Below are 7,051 nucleotides of genomic sequence, written 5' to 3'. Positions count from 1 at the left end.
AAAACTTAGCTTACAGTTTTTCTTTCCTCAGCAACTCTAGCACTTTTCTCAAATGTTCTTCGTGCTCTTGATCATTCTTTGAGTAAATGAGTATGTCATCGATGAAAACAATGACAAACTTGTCAAGTTATGGTCCACACACTCGGTTCATGAGGTCCATGAACACAGCTGGTACGTTAGTCAACCCAAACAGCATAACCATAAACTCATAATGACCGTAACGCGTCCTGAAAGCAGTCTTTGGAATATCATCCTCCTTCACCCGCATTTGATGATACCCGAAACGTAAATCGATCTTCGAATAAACCGAAGTCCAGACTCACTAATGCATCCTAACGAACTCGATAAGACACACTAATGCAAATTTCTGGTTCTCTAAGACCAACGCTCGGATACCAACTGAAATTTCCCGTTCATATCGATTATAAACGTTTCATATTAATTGGTTTCGTTGCGAGGTTTTGACCTCTATATGAGACGTTTTTCAAAGACTGCATTCGATTTTTAAAAAAACCATAGTCTTTACTTTATCGATAAAGGTTTAAAAGACATAGCGTAGATTACCAAATAATGGTAATCTAAAGTACAACGTTTACATACGACCATTACATAATGGGTTACGATAATATATTACAACAAATTATTATCCGAATGCAGTTTTTCTTTAAACATTATCATACAAGCATGCTGACCCCAAATCTTGTCCTTAATTTAGCATGCAACAAAGGAAGCTCTTAATAATCACCTGAGAATAAACATGCTTAAAACGTCAACAAAAATGTTGGTGAGTTATAGGTTTAGCCTATATGTATATCAATTTGTAATAATAGACCACAAGATTTCACTTTTCATAAACATCCATCTCATATCAGGCATTTCGCAAACTGCATAGAGATAAAAATCATTCATATGGTGAACACCTGGTAACCGACATTAACAAGATGCATATAGAATATCCCCAAAACAGAATCCTCTCGTCTGTATAATAATAAATCGAAGTACTAAAGCATCCGTACCTCGGATGGGGTTTGTTAGGCCCATAGATCTATCTTTAGGATTCGCGTCAATTAGGGATATTGTTCCCAAATTCTTAGGCTACCAAGCTAAAAGGGGCATATTCGATTTAGATAATCCAACCATAGAATGTAGTTTCGATTACTTGTGTCTATTTCGTAAAACATTTATAAAACTGCATGTATTCTCATCCCAGAAATATTAGATTTTAAAAAGTGGGACTATAACTCATTTTCACAGATTTTTACTTTGCCGAAAATAAGACTTGGCCACTGGTCAATTCACGAACCTATAACAAATATATACATATATATCAAAGTATGATCGAAATATATTCACAACATTTTTATTACATTTAAATGATTTAAATTTGTTATGTTAGTAGTCCATCGTTAGTAATCTACAACCTAATTGTCCATAGCTAATAGTACAGAAATAAATCAATATATATTATCTCGAATCAATCCACGACCCAGTGTATACAAGTCTCAGTCTAGATCACAACTCAAAGTATATATATTTTGGAATCAACCTCAACCCTGTATAGCGAACTCTAGCATTACAGCATATAGAGTGTCTATGGTTGTTCCAAATAATATATATAGATGACGTCGATATGATATGTCAAATCATTGTATACGTGTCTATGGTCTATCAAGATTACATAATATGTTAGAGTACATGTATAATACAATATAAGTTAGTTAAGTTATGGTTAGAATATATTTGTTACAAATTTCACGTAGCTACAACAAGCAAAAATATCCAATTTTGTTTTACCCATAACTTCTTCGTTTTAAATCCGTTTTGAGTGATTCAAGTTGAAATGGTTTCATAATGAACTGAAATTTATGAAAATAAATAGAAAAAGTATAAGTTTATAGTCGGAAATATAGGTTACAAGTCATTTTTGTAAGAGGTAGTCATTTCAGTCGAAAGAACGACGTCTTGATGACCATTTTGAAAAACATACTTTCACTTTGAGTTTAACCATGATTTTTGGATATAGTTTTATGTTCAAAAGAAAAATAATTTTCCCAGAAGGACAACTTTTAAATCAAAGTTTATCATAGTTTTTAATTATCTATCCCAAAACAGCCTCCGGTTTAACTACGACGGCGTATGTCCGATTTTACGGTGTTCTTCGTGTTTCCAGGTTTTAAATCATTAAGTTAGCATATCATATAGATATAGAACATGTGTTTAGTTGATTTTAAAAGTCAAGTTAGAAGGATTAACTTTGTTTGCAAACAAGTTTAGAATTAACTAAATTATATTCTAGTTATTACAAGTTTAAATCTTCGAATAAGATAGTTATATATATATATATATATATATATATATATATATATATATATATATATATATATATATATATATGAATCGAATGATGTTATGAACATCATTACTGCCTCAAGTTTAGTAGGTAAACATACTGGAAGTAATAAGAAATGACTTAGCTTCAAAGGATCTTGGATGGCTTGAAAGTTCTTGAAGTAGAATCATGACGCGAAAACAAATTCAAGTAAGATTCCTACTCGAATTAAGATTGTTATAGTTATAGAAATTGAATCAAAGTTGGAATATGAGTATTACCTTGAATTAGAATGATAACCTACTGTAAATAACAGAGGTTTCTTGATCTTAGATGATTACTTAGAATGGATTAGAAAGCTTGAAAGTAGACTTGCAAACTTGAAAGTGTTCTTGAAGTTTACTTGAGTAGTTGTTTTGAAAGTTGATCTAGGTTAGGATTTATGAACTAGATTGAGCTAGATTTTGTTGAAGATGATGAAGAACACTTAGAACACCAAGAGAGAACTTGAGAAAGATAAGTTTCATGAAAGTTAAAAAATGAAAGTGTTATGGTTGGTGAAGAAAAAACGTGATCCTACCCTTGAATATAAGGTTCCATTAGTTTGTATTTTTGTTAGATATTTCATGGTAGTTGCCAAATGATGGTTCTCACATGTTTAGGTGACTCATTAAGGCTGCTAAGAGCTGATCATTGAAGTGTATATACCGATAGTATATACATTTAGAAGTTGTGTATTGTACGAGTACGAATACGGATTGAATACAATGAATAGTGTTACTGTAGTAAATAGTGTTCACTGTAGCAAATAGTATTTTACTGTAGCAAATAGTATTTTACTGTAGCAAATAATGTTCTACTGTAGTAAATAGTGTTTTACTGTAGCAAATAGTGTTTTAGTTGTACATCTTTGATTTAATTGTATTTCTTCTTATATATATATATATAAAATAAAAACTTACATCATAAAAAAAAACGATTATATAATTATCACAAGTTATGACGTTCGTGAATCGTCAGGCAAACGGGGTGGTCAATTGTCTACATAAACTCATTTCAATTAATCAAGTCTTAACACGTTTGATTGCTTAACATGTTGGAAACATTTAATCATGCAAATATAATTTTCAATTAATATATAATCATGGAAAATTTAGGGTCACTACAAAAAATTCAATCTAAATCCTAAATCTAAACCATAAACCCTAAATTTCTAAACCATAATATCTAAACCCTATAAACCCTAATATCTAAACCCTAATATCTAAAACCTCAACATACGCTCGAAAAACACGATAATTGTTATATTATACTTCTTCGAGCGTTTTTCCGCCAAAATAAAAACATTTATCACAAAGTGTTTTTATTAAATGTTCATATTTTCATCTAATCTATAGTGTTCGTGAACAAAATTTTTACAAAAAAACGAAAAAAAAAGTTTTTGCTTCCCCCTTCTTCTCCCCGATTGGTTACTTCCCCTTGATCCTTATATATATATATATATATATATATATATATATATATATATATATATATATATATATATATATATATATATATATATATATATATATATATATATATATATGAGAGCCATTTTCAAATCTTCAAACTTTTATGCTCTATTGATACTCATCTTCTTCGCCACTTTTTTTCCATTAATTTAGAGAAAATCAAATAGACTCCACATATTCTCGTCAAAGTCACTCCAACCATTTGGAAAACCCTCTTTGGCGTCGGGTTTGATGGATCTGTGCCTATCCACGCTAATTAAGTTCATTCACTCCAAGAGGATGTTGTTTGTGAACATATTTTGCATTTGTGAACAAAATGTTGATAACTATGTTCATATTGGGCTTTGTGAACAAAAAAGTTTAACCGTAATTGATTTATATATGTTAGGAATTCGAAAGATCCTAACAGACGTGTGATTTAAACTAACCACACACTCACGAACGATAAACGAATAATTAAAGCATAACGATAAAGATAAACGACACGAGATTCCAAACTTCAAAACACGGAGAAGGGTTAACTCCACGAACGCAAACCAGAGATTTTTCACTATATTTTTTTCGTGCACATTGTTATGGGTACATGATGTCCTATTTATAGACAAATACAAACAAGGAAACAACTTAGAGAACAAGGAAGAACATTCTGGTCGACCTAGCTCTCGCGATCTCGAGCCTTCTCATTGTCTTTTCTCGCGATCGCGAGCTTCCCTGTCAGGGGCGAAGTTACTTGGGGAAAGAGGGGGCACCCGCCCCCAGTCGAAATTCTCCAAAATTTGCCTCAAAATCCTTAGATTTTGCCCAAAATTCTCCAAAATTTACACACCAAAACCTTCAAAGTTTGTTAAAAAAAACTCCATATTTTACCTAAAAACCTCCAATTTTTTTTTTTCCTAAAAACCTCAATTTTTCTCCCAAAACTTCTATATTTTTCCCAAAAAAGTTGCTACGGTTTTAAATTTTTTTCGCCCCCAGTGAAAAAACTGTTCCCTGTACCGTCTCCTCACTACTACAAAAAATAGGCAAAGAAACCTCTTTTTTTTTGACTTTAAGAACCTCTTATACAAGAAGTTCCTTTAGATGGGGTTCTAAAAGTGTGGAACCGGTTTTAAAACCGGTTTCTTTGATATCATAATCGGGTTTTATTAAAAAAGAGGCTTCTATTCCCTTTAAAAGAAACCTCTTTTAGTTGTAACGGGTTCCTTTTCTTAACAAAGAAACTCCTTTTTTTTACTAAACTGGTTTCAAATCCTACAAAATGGAACCTCTTTTAAACAAAAAATCGGTTTCCAAAGATTAATTTTTTAATTCTTTTTTTTTATTTGCAAAATTTCAAATTATATATTTTATAAGATTTGCTATTCCATATCTTAAAAGATCCACTAATTAGGATGTCAATGGATCTAAAAAAATTCGAGATCCGCGGTTACCCGCACCCGTGATGGGCGGATAAAATCAAAATATTTTACCTGCGGGTGAGCGATTGATGTAATCTTGTACTCGCTGATGGGTCGCGGGTGGTGATGGATGTAATAGATCCGTTGCGGGTAAATCCGATCCGAAAATCCGTAATATCTGTTTGAATAATCCACGGATATAGCCGTTCTAAATATGAAAATTGCCGCCTTGAATAAATGAACAATAGGTAATAATTTACTCCGTATAAGTTTTTACATTCCTAATATCATTGTGGTATCGAACTTTTTAGTAACTAGAGCATCTCACAACTACACATAACATGTATTATATAATTAAAGCATGTTATTGATTGTTTCGTTTATTAGACTATCTTAATAAATCTAATTTTTACCTATCACTTTAGTAATTCATCAACCTACTGTATGATTAGTTTTTTATTTTTTTTAGAACGGCAAATCTTATTAGGCTTCTGGTAAAAAAAAAAAAAAAACAACAATTACAATGGCATTATATGCGAACTGTTCCATGAAAAATGATCCTTAGATCTACATTTTATCCAATCAAAAGAAAACGTCCTTATAGAATCGAAAAGTTCGTCTTTCCTCCCATGAACATCCGAAAATATAACACCATTACGGTATCTCCAAAGCACCCACAAGAAAGCGGCAATAATCGCTAACATTCTGTTCTTACTCGCAAACTACTGTATGATTAGTTTTAGTTGATAAATTTTGATTGTTACTATTAAAAATTGTAGCTTCACGTATATTAGCAAAAAAGTATAATTAATATATGTTTTCTTATTGTATTATATCATAAACATGAGTATACGATTGGATGATGTTTTTCATGTCATTTTGAATTGCGTAATGATACTTATTTTTGATTTTTAAATACTTTAATTTACATATATACTTCATGAATAAGATCCGCAGGTAAACCCACGACCTGCGAATATCCATGGGTACGAGCATGGATCTAAAAATAAACTTGTTAACCAAGATCCGTGAGCTAATGGATCTTCAAAAAATCCGCAGGTGCGCGTGATGGATGTAGTGGATCCGCGTCCACGACCCGCAGGTGCCATCCCTACCCACTAACAAAGCAGTTCCATATTCCAGTTCTTTCTTCATAAAGATACGAAATTCTCCATATATAGTACCTACTTATATAGTCATACAGTGAGTCAATCTAAATCTAAATTTACTTAATAATAATATAATAACAATTTACTAGAAAATTAAGTTGTTGTCCATTGAATCTTCATGAGTTTATGATGTTCATCCAAACACCATTATACACTCTCAACCAAATTTAAAATCCAAACAAAGATCTCAACTCCAACTATATCAAAGCACACATATCACCCGTAACTATCTGGTAATTAAACTCCATAAAATGTTTCAATATCTAATGAACGATAAATTAATGGATCCGTTTCAAATTTAAAATAAAAATGAAACAAAAACATAAGATACGTAGTATATTGAGAGTAAATATAAAAGAATATGCGTGATACTTCTATTTGAAGTGATATGCTCCACAGCACTAGCAACTTACCTCTTCTCATGCTCTAGAATCTTAATAAAATTACGAAGTCATTGAGACGGGTTTTATTAAAAAGGAGGTTTCTAAACATTGAGACTGGTTTATTGCAAAAAGAGGTTTCTATTGTCCATCAAAGAAGCCTCTTTTTTTATGTGCCCAAAAAACTGGTTCCTTTTTACTTTAGAAACCTGTTTTTTAACCTTTAACAAAAACGAGGTTTCTATTCTATTTTTTGTAGTAG

Source organism: Rutidosis leptorrhynchoides, chromosome 1, assembly GCF_046630445.1.
Source record: "Rutidosis leptorrhynchoides isolate AG116_Rl617_1_P2 chromosome 1, CSIRO_AGI_Rlap_v1, whole genome shotgun sequence".
Taxonomy (NCBI): Eukaryota; Viridiplantae; Streptophyta; class Magnoliopsida; order Asterales; family Asteraceae; genus Rutidosis; species Rutidosis leptorrhynchoides.
Note: the sequence above shows the minus strand (reverse complement) of the source record.